This window comes from Phoenix dactylifera, chromosome 3 (assembly GCF_051530095.1).
Source record: "Phoenix dactylifera cultivar Ajwa chromosome 3, Ajwa_hap1_PhDact_Kaust_v1.1, whole genome shotgun sequence".
In the NCBI taxonomy this organism is placed as follows: Eukaryota; Viridiplantae; Streptophyta; class Magnoliopsida; order Arecales; family Arecaceae; genus Phoenix; species Phoenix dactylifera.
This window is the reverse complement of record NC_143192.1, coordinates 35,701,978-35,723,391: the sequence shown is the minus strand read 5'-3', so window position 1 is coordinate 35,723,391 and position 21,414 is coordinate 35,701,978. Positions and strand designations below refer to the sequence as shown.

At 38.0% G+C, this 21,414-nt stretch overlaps 1 long non-coding RNA gene and 1 other non-coding gene across 2 annotated transcripts; both read left to right on the top strand.

The window, feature by feature from the left end:
• Positions 1 to 395: 395 nt before the first annotated feature.
• On the top strand, positions 396 to 501 carry LOC149768078 (small nucleolar RNA R71). Its single transcript, XR_016400095.1, has one exon. It is a non-coding gene; the product is annotated as a small nucleolar RNA R71 (small nucleolar RNA).
• Positions 502 to 10,274: 9,773 nt separating this feature from the next.
• On the top strand, positions 10,275 to 12,255 carry LOC149768077 (uncharacterized). Its single transcript, XR_016399872.1, has 2 exons — positions 10,275 to 11,148; positions 11,233 to 12,255. It is a non-coding gene; the product is annotated as an uncharacterized LOC149768077 (long non-coding RNA).
• The last annotated feature ends 9,159 nt before the right edge of the window (positions 12,256 to 21,414 follow it).

Genomic DNA, 21,414 nt, shown 5'->3' with positions numbered 1-21,414 from the left:
GTTCTTGCACGAGTTCGGGGAATTGGGGTGCTGAGGGGCACTCATGAATAGGATGCGATGGGCTAGAACATATAGCACATACTTGTGCTTGGGAAGAGCTAACGACATGTCCTCCTATCATTAGTTGGTCAATCTTATGGGACAATGCATCTACCTTGCTAGATAGGTCCATAGAACGACTTATTTCACAAATGGCCCCTTTTCTTTGAAAATTTGGGGGTGCTTGACGAGAACATGAAGCATGGTGGAGGGAGTTTTCATTAAGATTTTCAAATAGTTGCCATGCTTCATGCTCATTTCGAAGCATGAAAGTCCCCCCGCATGCGGCATCGATCATCTGACGGTTTCGTTCAGTCAAACCGTCATAAAAACATTGCACTAGCTGCCACTTAGGTATTTGATGATGAGGGCATTTACGGATTAGGTCCCAAAATCTCTCCCAAGTTTCATGAAATTCTTCTCTCTCGGTTTGGGAGAAGCTTGTAATGGCACGTCTAAACTGGTTTGTTCTTCCTATGGGAAAGTATTTTTTAAGAAAATCTTGTTGCATTTGATCCCAAGAACGAATCGAGTTGGCTTCTAAAGAATTCAGCTATTGTTTGGCTCTATCTTTAAGGGAGAAGGGGAATAATCTAAGTTTTAGAGCATCATCAGTAAAGTTCTGAATCTTGACAGTGGTGCAAATCTCAAGGAATTCATCTAGGTGTTTATATGGGTCTTCATTGGTGAGCCCATAAAAAGATGGGAGCATTTGGATCCACTAGATTTTATTTCATATTGTACAGCTGCTACTTCAGGTAATCGAATGCAAGATGGGAAAGTGTAAATGGTGGGAGTAAAGTACTCCCTCAGGAGTTTGGGCTGTTCTTCAGCCATCTCAGGAGGTGGGAATGATTCTATTGTTCTGATCTTAGCTCGAATATTTCTAAGGGTCCGTTCTATTTCAGGGTTAAAAGGTAATAGGTCACGTACTCTAGAACGACTCCCTTGCATACACTAGTACTCGATCAGTCAAGCATGCAATAAAAGAGAAAAGCATATCAATCCTAGTCTTTGTCCTAAAACCACTAGACAACTCCTAACTGGTTTGAAGAGGGTACCTAAGCCTCCAATCCGGTCTAATGAACCGAGTTGACTAGGTAAGCTCCCAGGTAAGTGGAGGGGTCACGATGCGTTCGCAAAGGTCCCACTTAAAACCCACTTGCCTCGAACAGATGAACTGTCTTCCTTATAGGGACAAAGCTTGCCTAGACATCAACTAAGCCACAGAGCAAAATTGGTGCAACTTTCGGTGATCTTCATCCTATTGAGCTCGAATGTCCCTAGGAGCCAACGTCTAATTGATTTTAATTAAAGTGACACTATTTGAGATTGAGTTCACCTAAGTTGGGCAAGAGTCCGGTGATGAAATCCGGCTCTTATCTTGTTGGGGTGATTGCCCTTACTATGTGCGGATTAATTTGTGTATGTGTATCAAGCATGCATTCACAGTTTTGCTGAAATTAAAATCAAACAATCACCACAAAATTCCAAGCTAATAATTAATTTAAATAAGAAAGGTTTAGAGGTTACCAAAGAAAATTTCTCCAGCAATTTAAATTTTTTTTAAGCAAACCTCTAAAGCATTCCTTTTTGATAGCCCAGATCTCCTCTTCGATTTCTGATCAAATAAGACCAAAAGAAAAATAATAATAAAAAAAATTAGTAGAAGAGAAAAAGGAGATTAAAAAAATTTACAATAATAGAACATATTTTTTTTATTTTATTTTAGATATATATATATATTTTTTGAAAGTTTGTTTTTAATTAATTAATTTTTTTTTTAATGATAGGAAAAATAACTATGCTAGCAATCCCCGGCAACGGTGCCAAAAATTGATCGGTTATTTCAATTTCAAAAATAAACCACGCAATAGCACGTATCCTATAGGATAGTGATTACGGGTGTCGGTCCACAGGGATTGAAGAATAAGTTATTTTTCTTTTAAAAATAAATCAAGAAGAAGGATTTGCTAACTTGATTTAACTAAATTAATCTATGAGTATGAATTGAAATTTATCAAAGTAGATAGATCTAGGGTTTGGAATCCACCGCGTAGCATTGCATTAGGGACTGTGTTCTTAATTTTTATCTTTTGGAGAGGCATGCAAATTGGCTACAAGCCTTTTAAAATAAAAGCATAAAGAGTGTTAGGAAGATCCATCTTCGGTGTAGCATGAAGTGTCTACCTAAGTATGCTAATCTAGGATGCAGCACACTTCATCTTCCTAGGCATGAATCATCTTAGACTACTTTAGCAAACATGATTAGTAACTAGCATGCTCAAAGTTTAAATATCATAAAGAAATATTTCATTGAAAATAAGAATTTAAACAAGCTCCAAAATAATAATAAAAATAAGAACTACAATGCCCTGATACATTGCTAGGGCTTCATCCAGCCTTAGACTAGACGTTTAGCCGCGCATGGCTTCCGGATGACCTCCCATCTTCAAATGAAAGCCTTCACCTCCCATTATTCCCAATATATCACAAACTATTCTCTTCCCCCCCTCCTTTCTCTCTTTTTTTATTTCTTTCTCTTCCGAACAGAGGCTCCTCCTCTGTTCTTCAAACCGTGGCCTCCCCTTGCCACCGAACTCCCCCCTGCTTTTATAGTCATCCAGTGTGCTCATTCGGGAAGGGAGAAGAGATCATGGGCGGCTGCTTCCGGGGCGTGATGCTGGAGGGCAGCTCGCGGGCGAAAATGGCGAATGGCTGGATCTCGAGAGGAAAGCATGATCCGTGGAGCGCCGGGTTGAATGCAGATGGCCGGATCAATGGAGCTGGCCGCTGGATCGATGGGAGGTTGACGTGCAGACGAGATAAGGTGAGATGGCCGCGGGATCGACGGAAGGAGCTGGACGAGCCGATCACGGACGGCTGGGCAGACGATGATCACGGAGAAGGCTGAATCACAGAGATTTGATGGCGGAGGAGCTGGGAAGAGAGGCTGCACCGGCTGATGGCGGAGAAACAGGATGCTGGCAGGGGAGCGGAAGAAGAAAGTGATCGGATCCATGGCGTGATACGCTGGGATGCGATGCTGTCTCGGATGCTCGGAACGGCAGCCGTGCGGAGGCGCTGGTCACGGCGTGGAGATGGAAATCCGGAAGAGGAGATGGCATGAACGCGGTGGGCACGACGCGGGATCGACGAGAGGAAGGTGGACGGCCCTGATGCAAGGAGGGAGGAAGAAGATAAACAGTGGCTTATATATTATATATATATATTTTGTAACACTGTTCATATGAACAGTGTTTTTCACGGAACACTGTTCATATGAGCAGTGTTACCTCGGAATACTGTTCACCTGAACAGTGATTCCAGTAATTTTTGGAAAAAATTATTTTTCTTGCTTTATTTTGACGTGAAAATGGGCATATATGAATTTAAAACAAGGATCTCCTCTATTTTGCTTAGTTTGGAAACGTGATGCGGAGACGGGAGTTTCTGAACCGTTGGATTGCTTGGATAGTGGTCGCGGGAAAGTAATAGGATTGGTTTGGGAATTGGCTTTGGATTTGAGGTAGGTTATGATCTTTAATTTGCTTGAACTTGGTCTCGAGCCCAATGTTATTTAAATTCAATTCTTGCTAAACTGCTTCAGACCGGACTCGACAAAACTAAAAACAGGACCGTGACTTAATAAAATTAATCAAACATTTTTCTCATACAAAAATAATTAATTATAGCTTTCAATCTAATTAATTAAGACCAAAACCCATTTAATTATAACCTTAGCTTGATTACAACTCTATCAGTTTACCAAACCGGGTTAACACAATCTCTTCCTTATATGTTTTCCTGTAATTTTCATGAAAGATTGCAAACAAGAGAGAGACAAGTTCAGAGTCTGATTCAAGAAAAGAATTATTTACTTTTTACCATATTTTAAATTTATTTCAATGATCATTCAATTTCATGGTAAAATACATATTTATTAGTTTAAGAATATTGATAAGTGCTATGGAAAGATAGCTAAATTATGAATTATTAAGCACTTATCACTGCTAACAAGTCAAGAATTTAGTGAGGTGCAAGATAGTATCATATAAATGAGTGGCTTTCACTTACTTCCAACATGATCACTCCAATTTTCAAGACTTTCTAGAGTTAAATGGTAATGAACACCCCAGATTCTTTATATATATATATTTTAGACTGAATGCTAAGAAGAATGACTTGTGCAATATCTAGCCTTATTAAGCTTTCTAGCTAACCCATGTAACGAGTGTTAGGCCAATGACTTCCGATCCAGATGGCTCAGGGCACTAGGTGTAGAGACACCCTAACAAGCTTAATAACTCAAGTTAACTAGGCTTCAAGGCCAAATTAGTCACTCAGAGTTTAATCTCAATCATCCTCACCTTTTTACGCGAACACTCGCTGCTGGCCAGGCAAGAGGCCCGGTTACTCAGTGAGAAGACTTGAAATAAACTCATTATTTTATTTCATTTTATCTTTTTTTTTTTGATTAGGGTGTTTATCACACATATAACTTTAAATTATTCTGAAGATTGAAAGTATTCATATTAGTTGCAAGTATACATACCCCACTATTCATGTGCTTACGTGTAGGTGCTAAATCATCTTTTATCATGTTAGCAGACGATAGGTGGGACGAAAACTCAAGCTAGAACTGCTATCATATTCCTTACTCAAAGCTATTGTCAAAGCAATTTCTAGTTTGTACAGCCAAAAAGATTAGAGTTTGAGTTAAAAATTTGAAATTCCTTTTTTTATTTTTTTTATTATTTTTATTTATTATTATTATTATTTTTAAATTGCAATCAAAAATATTCTCACCCCCATACCTAAATCTAACATTATCCTTAATGTTAAAGAAAATTTAAAGCAGTAATAGGACAGAGGAGAAGTTACCTGATATGGATGGGTAAAGTGACAATTGGGGCCAAAAATCTCCAAACCTGTATGTTAGTAATTTATTGAAAATTATTATTATATATATATTTTATTTAATTATTTTATTTAATAATTTAATTATTTTTTTAATAATATTTACATGTTGGGTTGCCTCCCAAGAGCGCTAAGTTTTATGTCTTCAGCCAGACAAAATGTAGATTCATTTTTTTTCAACCATTATCTAAGAATGGTTTTGGAAGAGTCCGAGGAAGAACAGTCGGCTGATGACGATCTATGCTCATAAGGAGAACAGAATTAGGGGACACATGCTCGACCCCTTCCTCAAAATAGGCAAGGTAAGCCTCTAAAGGGTCCTTATTATAAGTTTGTAAGAAAGTCTCGTGAACCAGACTTTCAATCATGTCAACTTCATTGATTTCTTTGTCGTCTGGTGGTTGTTTACTTATGTTGAAGACATTAAGCTCGACTTTCATGTTGCCAAAAGATAACTTCAGCATCCCATTTTAACAATTGATCACCGCATTTGCTGTGGCTAAGAAGGGTCTATCTAAAATTATAGGTGTGTGATTGTCTGGATGTATTACAGGTTCGGTCTCAAGGATAATGAAGTCCACAGGATAGTAAAACTCGTTTACCTTTACTATTACATCCTTTACAATACCCTTGGGATACTTCACCGTCCTATCTACTAAGAAAAGGGTAATATTTGTGGGCTTTAATTCTCCCAAACCTAACTTTTGGTACACATTGTAGGGAAGTAGGTTCACACTGGCTCCTAAATCTAATAGGGCTCTCTGGATGATCGTCTCTCCTATTTTTATTTCAATTGTGGGGCAACCAGGATCTTTGTATTTAAGGGCAATCTATTGTTGAATGAGAGATGAGGCTTGTGCAGCCATAACAGCTTGCCTAGGAATGCTGGTTTTTCTTTTGACTGTGGTGAGGTCTTTCAAGAATTTTGTATAGGAGAGAATTTGTCTTATGGCATCGAGAAAAGGTATATTTATTCGAACAGTTTTAAAGACTTCCATGATTTCATCAAAGTTGGATTGTTTCTTGGAGTCCTGAAGTCTACTGGGAAAGGGAACCTTAGGTTTGTATGTTTCTATGGGTTCTTTCTTTTTGTCTGATTTATCCTGTTCTTGACCTCTCTTCTGAATAGGGTTCTTATCATATTCATTTTTATTTTCTTTTTCATGTTCAGGAAGTTGGACTTTATTGTCCACTTGCTTGCCAGACCTTAAAGTGGTAATTGTCTGAACTTCATAGGTCAGATTTCTATTAGAATTGATTTGATACTGACCTACCTGACCTTGATTTTGTTGTCTACTAGGGTTAGACACTGGTTGACTAGGTAGTTCACCTTTCTTCCTATCCCCTAGAGAGTTAGCTATTTGGCTCAGACTAACTTCAAGTTTTGCAATTGCTTGCGCATGGAATTGGTTAGTCTAGGCTTGGGCTGTATTGGTATGTTGTTGTTGCTTGATAAAATCTTGTTGTTATTTCATCATATTGGCCATCATGGTTTCTAATGGTGAAGGTTGCTGTGGGATAGGGGCATTATAAGGAGGTACAGATGGAACCAAAGGTTGGTTCATTTGTGATGGACCTATCCTGGGGTAGTTGTTCTAAAAACCTGGTGGACCACCTTGATACTGAATAGGTTCATTCTGCTTGTATGAAAAATTTGGGTGGAACCTATTATCAGGATGGTAAACTGGGCTGAACGAGTCGGAAATGGGCTTCTTAAAGGCACTATATGAATTTAGAGCATTTGCTTGCTCGGCCTTTATGGTGGGCAGATTAGGGCAGCACTCCACTAGATGCTCCGGACTATTACACAAGACACACAAACTATATGACTCGTGATCCACTTTCATGACGGAATTTAACTCTTTATATGACCCTGAACTAATGGACACAGTGAAAGCATCAAACTTTTTGCCTAAATTGTTTACTCTAGTCACCAGATTGGATATAACATTTTTGAGATCTGGATCTGCTTTTATTTCATAATTACCTAATTTTCTAGATCCGAACTCATCTCTATTTACTTCCTCACCATAGCTACTCCAATTTTGGGCGTTCTCGGCTAAGTCAACAAGAAATTCATAGGCTTGATTTGGGGTTTGGTTCATGAACCTACCCTTGTGCATGGACTCAATCATGTTTCTATGTGCCGGAGTTAGTTCTTTATAAAAGAAGTGGACCAGATCAGCCTTATCAAGCCCATGGTGCGGGCACTTGACCAAAAGATCATAGAATCTTTTCCGAACTTGGAAAAATTCCTCCTCAGATTTTTCTCTAAAAGTTCTGATGGCATCCTTAATTTTTTCAATCTTTACCATGGGATAGAACTTAGCCATGAACTTCCTAGATAGTTGTTCAGATGATGTGATGGAATTTGAAGCAAGAGAATACAGCCATGCAGCAGCACGATCCTCTAAAGTCATGGGAAACAACCTTAATTTAATACCCTCTTCATCTAAGTTTTGATTTCTAAATGTTTGACAGATTGTCAAAAATTAGTTTAGATGAATGTAGGATTGTTCCCTCTCGAACCCATGAAACTTGGGTAACATGTTTATTGTTGCAGCCCAAATCTCGAATTGGGCTGCATTATTAATTGGTAATACTATGCAAGTAGGGGGACTAGCGGATGCGGGTGGAAACAACTCATTCAAAGTTCTAATATGTTCACCCATTGTAGAGATTGACGGTTGGTTTACAGTTCGCAAGTTGTAATGAAAAGTTCTGTCAATCTCAGGATCAAATGGGATTAACTTATCCCTTAATGACCTTCTACCATGCATACATTATCAACAATTCATTAGATTTGACTCCTAAAATGAACGAAATCCTAAGAGAAGAGAAGGGCTAGACACAGATGATCGCAAGCAACACCACACAACAATTTGACCCTATTAGTCTTAGAATTAAGTGAGGTTTAGTAGCTTCTTAAATCTAGTTGCATAGAGATTTATCAGGTTAAAAAGTTTCTGAAATTCTCTCTAGATTAGACAGCTCCTAATCTTTCTTTCAGATTAAGCTTGAGCTTACCAGTTAAGCGATCCAGTAACCAGTGACCTAAAAAGTTTCGGGGTGTGTGGTGGTGCCAGAAGGGATACACCAATACCACAATACTGTAACAATTTTCACTGTTGTAAAACTTTCTTAGACATCACAAATTACTAAATTCTCACTGGAGTGGCTTTCAGCCACTTCTTTCCAAGAGCCTAATTGAGCTCGAAAATCCTAAGACCAACGTCTAATTGATTTTAATTTAATTTGGCTTAGGATATGTATGCAAGGTGGTGATTTTTGGGCTAAGAACAGGTAATGACTTTCTGACCTTATCTTTTTAATGAATTTTGCCCTTAAATTATTTTATGCAAATGCTTAATACTAAATGCAGCAAATAATCAATGATTTTCTTAAAGTTTACGCAATGTCATTAGGTTGTACTGATTAACTGAGCAAGCAATTTTTTTACTATTTTTTTAATTTAATTAATTAATTTTTTTAACCTTTTTTTTAAATTTAAATTTCAAATTTTGAATCTCAGAATTCAACTTTTGAATTTAAATTTTTGAATTTTTGAATTTTCAAAATTTTTTCATTTTTTTTAAATTTTAATTTTTTTACCTTTTTTTAAAAAAACTTTAAATTTCGAATTTCAAATTTTAGAATTTAATAACTACGAAATTATTAACTAAAAATAATCAAAATAAGGAAAAATAAAAACTTACTACCGGAGTGCGTTCACTCTGGGCATCCAAAATCCGATTTGATCTTCGTGATCGTTCTTGCTTCTCGATTTGCCTCCCCGAAAACGGCGCCAAAATTCTGTTCGTGCGATTTCTGTTTACCTAAAAATATGCTAAACAGATCGTTGTTAGAACCGACAAACAAAGTTTAATTTAATTTTACTCTTACCTTTCCTACTTGAAGAATAGTTGGTCGATCTACAGGGAGGCGGTTGGAGTTGCATAAAAATTAGAACATTCAGTCGGATTCAAAATCGATTTTTGAATGATAGAAGAAAAATATTATGCCGGGGATGATGATAGATTTTCTAGTCTACCGGAGAATTATTTTTAATTGAAATTAACTAGAAGACATATACTTAGATTTGAAAAGTATTTATATATTTATTGGAAAAGAAAAGCTTTGGCATAAATTAAAATGGATGAAAACAAGAAGATTGAAGCGAACACAAATTGCATAAAGAAAGATTTAATATATTGCATATAAAAATTAAAGAAATTAAAAGATTGCATAAAAAGCAGAAATTAACTTGAATCTAGAACAAGGATTGCATAAAAGAAAATTTATTGATTGCATAAAAAAAAGGACAATTACAAAAGAAATAAAATGAAGTTTGGAATCCTACTGCCTCCTCCTTCTGCAAAATAAAACATAAAAAACAAAGGAAGGAATAAAAGAAATTAGAAAACTCCTCTTTCTTCCCTCCTCTATTTTTTATTCTTTCTTTCAACCTGAAACAGGGCTTTCTTTCTTTCTATCTTCTCTCCCCAAAACAGAACTCCCCTATTTCTTTCTTGGACCCGCCGGCCACCACCCCCCACTGAGCTCACTCCTTCAGCCGATGGCCTCTCGCCCTCTTATAGATCCCCACCAAAGATTGGATCATGATGACTGGGGCGTGAATGATGGCAGACGCGAGGAAGGAGAGGGCAGACGGGCGAGGATTCGGGAAGGGAGGATGCGTGATCGCTTGCAGACGCGGAGACTTGAAGCGTGGGATGCTGGGACGAGCAATCTTGGGATGCATCACCGGCTTCAAAGGAGGCAGACTTGGAATGGACGCGGCTCCGTGGGAAGGCTGAGACACTGGATCTTGATCATGGGATGGAGAAGCTGATCCGAAAACGAGGATGCCGTGGGATCACTAGAGCTGGTCGCGGAATGTCCGGAATGGCTCGCATTGTGAATGCATACGAAGCAGGGGGGCGCTCTATGAGGCGGGATCACGGGAAGGAGGAGTTGTAGATCCCGAAGTGGGAAGAAGATGATGGCTGGCTTCACGGGCTCCTTGATGGCTGAAGAGGAATGGGGCGCACGCACGAGGTTTTCGTGGATGGATGGGATACGGGGCGCTGAAGAGGTGATAAGTGCTAAATAATGCATAAATTAATATCTTATTCATAGCACTTATCATTATTTTAATTCAAATATTTTGTAAATTCAATTAAAAAGTTGTGTTACCTTCATCATTGCATTTTAAAGGTAATTCGAGTTTTACTTATTTACTGATTGAGCTTAATGTATGCAGGTCAAGTCATGCTTAATTAGGTAAAACCTAAACTACACTGCATCATTTCACAATTGTACATCCTCCAGAGTCGACTCCAAGAACTCTTCTCCAAAATTCAGTGCTTCCCATTAATTCCTGACTCTTCCCACCTTCACCTAAATTTCTTCCCACTCGTTCCAACTCTTTTTTCATATGATCCAATTCTCCTATTTTAATCTCAAAAATAATAAAATCCCTTCAATTATTTGTCTCTCAGATCTCGAAGCATACCATCATATTTGCACGAATCCCAAAGCTCCATCCACTCCTCATATCTTGTTCAACTAAAATTCCACACTCCAACCATGTTCCCAGCCAAACCACATTAAAATCTTCGGAACAACATCTTCCCAGCTCCCCTGCATTCACGGCATCCAAGTTTCATCCGATCCCTCTCCACAGCAGTTTCTCTTCCCTACCACAACTGCAACCGCAAGCTAACTCAGCCATTCATCTCACAACCACGTCATCCTTCCCAGCAAAACAACATCATCTCCAGCGTCCACATCGTCTGCAGTCCAAGGATTTCCTCCCAACCGGATGAGCACCCAAGCTTATTCCCCATTCCGTGGATTGCGTTCCCAAGCCTCCTGGATTGACCCCACCGTTCACAGTTCCAAATCCGGCATCTCCTCTCAGCCGAGAACACTATCCCACGTCATCCATATCATCCCAGATTTTATCCAAACTCTCTCCCAGCCGAATCAAGCTATCCATCATCCACGGATTCTCTCGTCTTCATCCCATCATCCGCATCACCCTCATTTGCTTCCTCATCTTTGAATTAACTCCCCTGTTTCACGCATCCAGCTTCTCCTCCACGTTCCGGATTAGATCACATCTCCCAGCTTGCGATCATCCTTATCCCAGCAGCTTCTTCTCTCCCACTGCATCCACGTCACCAGGTATCCGTTCCTTGTTATCAGCCGAGATCCCAACATCCTAGCTTGCATTCTTATCCTGTTTGTAATTAATCATCCTTATCCCAGCAAATCCAAACATCCCTGCTTCAAGATCAGTTCGAATCCCATCTTCTCCGAATCCCCTACCTCCTCATCCCAACTCTATCCTCTCGGAACAAATCTCATCCCATTCGCAACCAGCCAAATCCCAGCAAACCTCAGGATCTCATCCAATTCCTCCCAACGGCTTTATTCTCATGCGATTCATCATCCCCTGTTCACAGCCGGATGAACATCCGCAACAATCTCATGCCCATCTCCCAGATCTCCAGCCAACGGCAGCACAACCAAACTACCAGCATCCGGATCAGAGCCAACAACGAATTCATCGCATCCAAGGATCAAGGAACAGAGCCGGGATCTTCTCAACGTCCGCATCATCCCCTGCATCCAAAGCCAAAGCCAGCCTTGTCAACGCGATCGTCTCCCAGTCCACATCCTTCCCAACGTCCGAATCGGCTCAAATCTTCCGCACCGCGTCCCAGCCGCGTCCAAGAATCCTTCCACGTGTTGAAGAAGCCTGGCTCCTTCGTTTCATTCCCTGGATTCGCATCAACAGCTCACCTTCTTTCCAACTCCCGGATCAGCTCTATCTTCATCGCACGTCCGCCGCTTCTCCGTCGTTATCTTCCCACTAGGAAGATCTTATCCATGTGAGGGAAGTAGGGCGCTGGGGAAGCTATAAAAGGAGGAAAGTTCTCTTCACGGCATCATCTCTTCGCTGGAGAAGCTTGGGTTCCCAGACCAAGTTTCCACAAAAATAAGTGGGAGAGATAGTAGTTTGGGTATTTTGGGAATGATTTTTCAAAGAAAAAAATAATGAAGTTCAAGAGGGAGAGGAAGCCGACGGGAGAAAAAAAGGAGAACCCAGTCATGATGAAGGCCTTCTACATCGCTGTTGCTGTCGCCCACGACTCCATGGAAGGCTGATCTCCTCACTAGGGCTGGATGCAGCCCTAACAAAGGGCCAAGGGTTTTATATTTTAATTTTCTATTCCTGGAGTTGTATAAACTTTATTTTGCTCCCAATGAATATTTTATTTCATCTCATATTTAATTTCTATGATTTTAAGTATGATGCTTATGCAAGTATTCTTCATTATCACAAAGTAAATATAAGATAATCCATGCATAAGGAAGATGTGGTGTGCTACCACCTTAGATTAGGATAGATATTTCATACCAACTGAAAATGGATTATTCCCAAATTGCTTTTGTGAATTTCTATTTAAATGCTTATTAGGCTTGTAGCCAATTTGCATGTTAATCCAAAAATAAATTAAAATACAATTAATCCTTGTTCCGATGTTAGTGGTGTATTCCTTGCCCTAGGTCCCCTCACACTGATATCACTTCAATTGCATTTTCATTAAATTTCTTAGTTTAATTTTCTTTATAAATTTTCCTTTTTAAATATTTTTTTTAGAAAACAACTATACCCCAATCTCTGTGAATCGATACCCGTAATCACTATTCTACTAGATACGTGCTATTGCGTGGTCTTTAAAATTGACTATCAAGAGGAAGGATGTGAACTTCCTTCTTTGGGCCAAGAGGGGGATGCGATGCAGGGGCCTCCCGTGATCGCATAGAATGGGGGGCGCGTGAAGAATGCGGACTGCTGGGAGGAGCGGACGTGGGAGATGCTTTGATTGCATTGATGGCGTGGAGGATTTGGAAGGGATGCCACGGCTGCAGGTTTGGACGGTTGATGGTCTAGTGATGTTTTATTGGATGCATGTTCGGATGAGACGTGGACAGTTGGGATTTCATGCATGCATGGCAATTGGAGAATTTGTTGAGCTCGGGCTGTCGGGCATTGGGCTCAAACCCAATGTTATTGGGTCTCTTGGATTCCTTGCACTCAAACACAAATACAACGTTAATTAATTAATTTTATTATTAAAGATTAACTATAATACTAATTAAGATGGTACGACGATTGCACTTTTGTGCTCTTATCAAATAGTATCAGACCGGACCTGGTCCATAACTTATGTGGACTAGGGGACACTGCAGCACGGATCCATTGGGGTTGACCACGGACCGATCGTGGTGTTTGTGATTAGATTTGAATGGATTTGAACCCTTAGCCTGACGAGGACGTCAGGACTTGAACGGAGGGAGTATGTGAGGATCTGTGCGGGCGTGTGTTTAGTCCCACATCGGTTATTCGCTGGGTAGATCTTGGGTACTTATACAGGATCAAGGAACCTAAATAATACCTTCCGGCTAGCCATTTTAGGTGAGGTACTGAGTTGTTACATTTTCAATTGCTTTTGTCTCAACTAAAATAACAAGATAATGGCCCATGTAATGAAGAGGCTCTCTTTGTATATTTCATTGTGCCAAAGTTTTTATTATTTGATCTTGTTTGATAGCTTTCATGAAAATTATGAAGGATTGAATATCAACTACTGGAATTCTAATTTTCTACTAGCAATGGTCTAGGCAATTAATGTTTCAAGTATATGTAGCAGACTAGTAGTTGCCCATTTATGGTAGACAATAATCAATTTTAATCTGATCATGTTAAGAGGACAGGTGAAGAACAAAAGTCCTACAACATGTGAATGGAAAAATTTAGAGCACCACTGATATCTCTTTTGGTTCTTTCCAAAAGGTTCTTCAGGTGGCAATATGGATTGCAATATTTAGTTCTTAATATTTGACCAAATCAATTAAGGCTCTTTGACTTGGTAGAGGCTTTTAGCTTCACTTGAATCAGTCCATGTGAACAGGGACGGATATCTCATGTCGACTCAAGATGTTGATGAGTTGCGACCATAGAATATTTTTTAGATGGCAAGGGAGGCAGAGATACAGAATTTACAGAGATGGAGGAAACCTTGACACAAAAATTGTAACCAAAAAAAAAAAAAACTTCACAGAACAAGTAAAAGCCTTTAACGGGGGCATTTTGAAAGAGCAAGTTTTGGAGAGATCTTTTCCTCGCCTTTCCTGCAGGTTCTTTTAAATGTCCTCAAGGTCAATAAGTAAATATAGCATAATCCCCTGTTGGCAAGAAAAGATGCAGCATACCCTCTTTATCTTGGATATCGTGCTGTGCTTTTCTTTAATAGTAGTCGACTTGACTCTTTATGTTGCCCATGATACCGAATCCTATCTCTAGAATAACATTGTTCGCTTCTACAGAAAGGAAAAATATATTGTTAGACAAGAAAAATGCCTTCTCTAACAAACCTCTACTAACAGTGGCCAAGTGAGAACGCACTTCTTGTCCTAGCCCCATCTGGACAAATGCTAGTTGAAACACCAGTTACACCAGGTATTACCAATTCCATTCACAAAAATATAAAGGTCGCAAACTTATCTGTTTCAGATAGATTGCTTTGCAAGCAATAGTTTTTTAGTAATGATCAGAGTAAGCAATGTGTCACTTCCCATTGCAACACATCTTGATGATGGAAATAAAAATCATGGGGCTATTGATTTGAACATTTTCTTTAACATACAGCAAATGCAATAATTAATTCTAAATTAAAGGTCAAAGGTCTAGTGGGCACTTGAAGGATTGCTATGATGTCCTTCTAGATTATCAAATTTTCATAAAAAATGTATGCATCTTGATGATCAAAGATTCCTCATTCATCTATATTGATCAAAGATCTAGAGGCACAACAATATGAAGTTTGGGTCCCATAATATAGTCTAAAATAACCTCTCTCTTTTTTTTCCTCAATGGTTGAGTCTTTTCTTTTGCAAAAGATGCTGTCATTGATATCAGCATTAGTAGCTCTTTTTGTAAGAAGGGAAAAAGGAAATTAAGGAATTTTTATTACCTTCATCACTACTAGTCTTGCTACGAGTATAACATTCCCTCTTTTAGATTTGTACTGCATTACACCATCCCAACTTCTGAAACCCTTTTCCTCTTCGTTTGATGGGAAAAGAAGACAACTTTCTTATTGAAGGACTACTAAGTACCATGCATCATGTTGTTATTTACTATAACTTGCTCTTTCTATTCTTTATCTTCAATAAATTATAATTTTCAAGAAGGCAACTTTCTAATTGAAGGACTACTAAGACGAAAGCTTGAGTGGCCACTAAACAAGTTAATTGACCACCACCAGTAGAAAATTATTGCAAAGCTCGGATATGTCGATCAATGTGTCTCATCCTACAGCCAAGTACTAGGTGCACAAAAAGCCTACGTAGCATCAAAATTAGACGACAAAGCCCACTAACCATTCCATTCCTGGCCGTCAATCGTGCTTAAAAACTATGTATATTCCACTGACCCCATGTTCTCCCACGCCTCCAAAATTTGCCTCTCTTGGATCGATCCATTGCAAGCATTGTAAAGTTGAATAAAAGTGCACCATGTTTTGGCAGCGAAAGCTAACACTAATTACATCTTCACACAGTTGACTTATTACATCTCAATCTCGATTATGGAGGCACTGAAATATTAACTTATATCCTATACGAAACTACGTTGTCATCAATCCAGTGATCTGCAGACTTGTCAAGCGGCACGCCAATCTTTATTACTTCCATAATTATTTTGCACTTCCTAGAAGGTTGATTGTAAATAATATATTGTTTATGCACTACAGGTTTGAGAGTTTGTGTTACTCTTTAATTAAATACTATGAAATATGATTGGACTTGGATTTAAAAAGCATATAAATATCCCTGCCGTGTATATTTATTTTCTCCACTGTTTGGAAGAGAGAGAAAGAGAGAGTCGACTTCTTCATGATTAATGATTAAAGTTTTTTTCCTGATACATATTAATGATTATAATTTGGATAACACAGTTAATTACAAGCATGAGGTGAGTCAAGCTCAGGCCTATTAACCGTCAGGCCAGGCTTGTCCCGAAAATAAATTGAGGGCTTGGCCCATTATAACAGCGTAAGCTCAGGTCTAAAAACCTCTTTTGAACCATTATCCCTTGCAGCCATTAGCTATTACTTGCCTGAACCTTGAGTTTGAATAACAGCATTGTAACCATTAAAAGAGCTGGTACAGCGATTTGAGCCACTTGCCATTAGATTATAGACATAAATAATATGAAAAAAATATAATTGCTACTATGTTTCGTTATTTCTGATTATTTTCCGGTATAATAAATCGTCACCTTGATTTTGGTCCGCTATATCAACCAGCAGTCCATTACCCGTCCTCCAGTGCAGCTCAAGTCAAAATCATTTACATTCCCCAGATTGCAAGCAGAGAAATGTACGTCCATCATTAACATATCATATAAATGAGCTCACGTTCATATTGGACTTTTGGTCTTCCTTTTTAATGAGCATTCTCCATTGCTATTGAATGCAGAAGATTTGGCTTGGGACATACTTCCATTATTAATCTAAATGACAGAAGGGAGAAAGAGGAAGGCCAGATAAAACACAACCCTATAACATTTTCTCTTGAATAACAAAACAGATAATTTAGTGTCCACAACGTAGGCACTAACTCTAACTGTCGTAACTATTCGATTAAAAGTGGAAGGGCATGGATTAAGAGATTGGTTAAGCATGAGAGAGAGGGATAAAAATATTTAGAAAATATGAAATTAACATAATTAGGAGAATACATGTAGAATATTCTATTATCACTTAATTAATTAAACTTGGTGGTAATATAACATTTAATAAATTAGATTTCAAGAATTAAAATACAAATAAAAAAATAAGGGAATGATATATGGATATAGAAGATTTCGAGGATTATTCTACAAGAAACCTGAAAAAATAAGGGCATATATCTATTTGTCTTCTCTATCTGAGAGGATAGAGGAGGCAACACAAAGCTGCGAGGCTTTACTTTTTTTTATTTTTCCTCTTGTAGTCTAGTCATATTGAGACTCTAATATTCTCTCGCAATAAAAGAAAACAAGTCCAAGCACTAATGGAGAGTCCAATTCCAAATTCTTCTCCCCCTAAATATACCACTGTCCCACAATAATTGCTTGACTCATTTGATGAAGTAATAGGAAAGGAGAAGCAAAGAACTTAATTACTATATTGGCTTTGAAAAAATAATGATAAAAACGTTTTGAAGTTAAACTCCAAAAAGAGAACTTGACCTTGAATATTTAAGAGTGGTTTGGAGTTAACATATAATATTGTGAATTAAGTGGAATTTTTGAGGTGGAGTTCAACCCCTAGTGTTCAAGGGCGGCAGGCATCCCATGGTGGTGGTAACTAAGGGTGGAAGTAGAAGAGAGAAATATTATATATGTATCCCTAAATAGAGAGTTAATTATAAAGAGGACCTTGCAACCCAATATGAATATATCAAATAGCTATCTATTGATTCTTGATAGGGTGCTTAAAACGTTTACCAATTCCTAAGTTCTAACTTCTTGTAAACTTAGCAAGCTTTGACGAGTTTATATACGAAGTTATTAACAAAAAAAAAAAAAATCCCTAACTTGATGTCAATTTTGTAATTGCATTCTAGACTTCAAGTTTCCAGCTTTACCCACACTATATTAAAAAGAGTGTTGGGGCCCTATGAATCTGTCAAAAGTGTTTTGAAGTGGAATATAGTAATCAATTCAAACAAAACTTTATTATCCAATCAGTTCAAAAACATTGATGTTTTGAAAAATTGAATTACGTATAGGGACTCTTTCCCAAGATTCATAATACTAGTTTTGGTACGTGTACAAGAAGTATTACTAATTTTTCCCATCGATGACCGATACTAAATTCGTAATACTAGTTTTGGTACAAAATTAGTATAGGTCGGTATAGTCGAGTCAGTGTATGCGTCCTATGCCCCCAACCCCCAAAGCCCTGCATTTTATTAGACTGTCATGCACATTCTTCCAATCAACATGAGGACCAAGCAAACATTACAACTGCTTCTTTCCCACATGGAAATGAAAGGAAGATGTTCCATTTTGTCGAGATGGGGGAACTTTTTGAAGATTAAAAAAATGACGAGCAAGGGAGCAGCAAAATCGGTAAAGTAGGAATTTTAAGAAATGTATCGTGCAATATTACTGTTGGGGCAGGATATGAAATATGTAGAGCGTTAGAGATAGGAAGAGATGAAGAAACTAATAGAAATGGAATTCGTTACCCCCATCCATTTTCAAGAATACTTGGTGAATGTACTACTAGATACCAGCTAAAATGGAGGGTATAGGGTTTGCATAGTTTCGAGGATTCAAACAAATTGATTGGGACTTTAGTGTTAAACAAAATAACTTTTCTATTATAAGCCTTAATAAAAAAAAGATAGGTGTTGCCCAGAAGACAACCCAAGAGGAGGGGGTTTTTTCCTCTAGATATGCTCGAAAAAGGACTAGATTCTGCAATCATGAGAATGAACAAGAATGCTTGACCAAAACATATGATCCTTTATTGAGCGAAACATGCCGTGGAGCAATAAAAAAATTTGATTTACGTACAATTATGAATGATTTAATCCCTTATATGGAAGATTCCATATTTGGGTCTTTTAAAAAATTAAGCTACTTAAACTTTGCTGATGAAGGCTAACTTAATTTTAAGCTGAAGCAATTAAAACAATTACAGTAAACCTGTAAAGAAAGCAGTAAGCTACAATACAAACACACAAGTTTTATAATGGTTCGAAGCTAACCCTTGCTCCTACGTCTACTCCCAAAACTCACTTGGAAATTCACTATAATCCTCAAATTACAGCCTGGTTGTTTCATGAGATCACAACCTAACTCATTATTTTATCCGGGATCACAACGAACCCAGTTGGTTTTTTCTGGATCACCAATCAGAACCAAATCCCAATCAAACTTGGTTGTACACAATCCAATTCTCAAGCTAGGACAATGCCTCAACCCATTGATTCAATCCCCTGATTGAATCAAGTTACAAGATATGAAAGCAATGTTTTAACAATGCACAAGCTTCTTAAATGTAAGCAGATGTAGCAAATATAAACTATGAAAAGAGAGAAAAAGCCTAGAATGAAGGCAGCTGAAGAGCTTAGCTTCTTTCTCTCTTGATCCTCCCCAAATGGCTCGAATTTTTTGAGGATCACGCGGTTTCAAAAATGAGAAGGACAAAAAGATCACTCTTAGAAGTTCTTCTTCTCTTTTTGACTTGAAATCCCACACTAAAGCTCAAAGATTATTCTTCTCTTTTAATGCGCTTTAATGCTTATTCACTTTCTACTAAAGAATAGTTAAGAATACCTTTTTATAGTCCGTTTTTCATAAAACTAGCTGTTAGAAGAGGAAAAGAGTTGTTCTGCCATTCTGAAGGTTCTGACAAACTAGCAGTTGGAGTCCTAGCAGATTTGGAGTCAACTTGGGCATTCTAGAAGATGGCTCGTCTGAGGTAGGAGATGTCTTGAGCCTGTTGGGAGTCGGCTCACGATTGGGTTCTTCAAAAATTGCCTTCTGTCATTTTTGCGGGAGATGGCTCGTGACACTTTGGAGTCGAGTCGCGTTCTGCCTCATTGAAAATGGCCTACTGTATTTCCTAAGAGAGAAGACTCGTGCACAGTAGGAGACGTCTCGCATTCTGCTTCATTGAAAACGATCTTGTGTCTTTACTGAAAGAGACGGCTCGCGCATCATCGAAGACATCTTGCGTTCTGCTTCATTGAAAATGATCTTCTATCTTTACTGAGAGAGACGGCTCGCACATCATCGGAGACGTCTCACATTCTGCTTCATTGAAAACGATCTTCTGTTTTTATTGAGAGAGATAGCTTGCGCATCATCGAAGACGTCTCGTGTTCTACTCGGAGAAAACTGCTTTCTGCCTTTCTTCTGTAGGAGATGGCTCGCGCTTCGGGGAGTCGACTCGCACACTGGCACTTTCAACCTTATTTCAGTCTTTCTGGCTGGAGATGTCTCGTCTCAGCAAGGAGTCGACTCAGGAGCATGCCAATTGAACCTCGTAGTACCAGAGACATCTCGTGACTTGTGAGAGACGTCTCGTGGACTATCCATTTGTAAAATATAGTTCAACACTTCTCCCAACCCATCTCAAAACCTCTGAAATCTTTCCTAATGAATTTATCATAATATTTTGTTTATTTTCTTCTGAAACACTAACTTAAATTCATTAGTATAATAAGAAATATATTCAAGTATTTTGGGATCATCGAAATCAAATAATGGATCAATAATAGGGGAAATCCATTTTGGATTGAGAAACTGATGATTTGATGCTTAGCCAATAATCTAAAATATTTGGATTGAGAATTTAGTGACGCATGTTTTTGTAACCAATTCAGTGACGGAAGCTCCGATCATAAATTCCGTATTAGTAACCGGAAACACGATATAGTTACGAAAATCTCCGTCACTATACGCGTGTTTTCTAGTAGTGTTGGTATCAAACTTACCAAGGTTGTCTTTGCCATTATTATGAATGAAACATCTACACCCAAAAATATGAAAATAACTTAAATTTGGTTTTCTATCCTTTTAGAGTTTATAAGGTGTTTTCTTAAATATTGGTCCATCAAAGCCCTATTTAATATGTGACATGTTGTGGTAACAGCTTCAATTCTATTTTCATTACAAAAACTTTCAAAGTATTAATTTTCAAATTTAGTACTAAGGTCACTTCTAATTGAAATAACAGTAGTATTTTTCTCATTTAAAACCTTTCTATAGAATTTCTTAAATAGGAAGAAAGTTTCATCTTTATGAGCTAAAAATAATACCCATGTAAACCAAGAGAAATCATCTACAATCACAAGGCCATATTTCTTACCTCCTAAACTTGTGGTTCTAGTAGATCCGAAGAGATCTATATGAAGTAGTTCTAGTAGCCTAGTAGTTGAAACCATATTTTTAGATTTGAAGAAATTTCTTGTTTGTTTTTTTAGTTGACATGCTCACAAATTTTATCTTTTTCAAAATTCAATTTAGGCAATTCTTTTACTAAATTTCTTTTGATTAATTTAGATAAAAGATTCATGCTAGCATGACCTAATCTACGGTGCCATAGCCAACTAGTCTCATTAACTTTAGCATCAGTGACTACTAATTAAGCAGTGGCTACTTTTAGAAAGTTCATCTAAATCTATCATGTAAACATTGCCACGTCTTAGTCCATTAAATATAATGCTATTGTCAATAGGGTTAGTTACCATGCAAAGTGATGATTTAAAAGATACATTGTAACCCTTATCACATAATTGACTAATGTTAATTAGATTATGCTTTAAACCACTAACATATAGTACATTATCTATAAAGGTAGAAGGAGTAATTTAAAT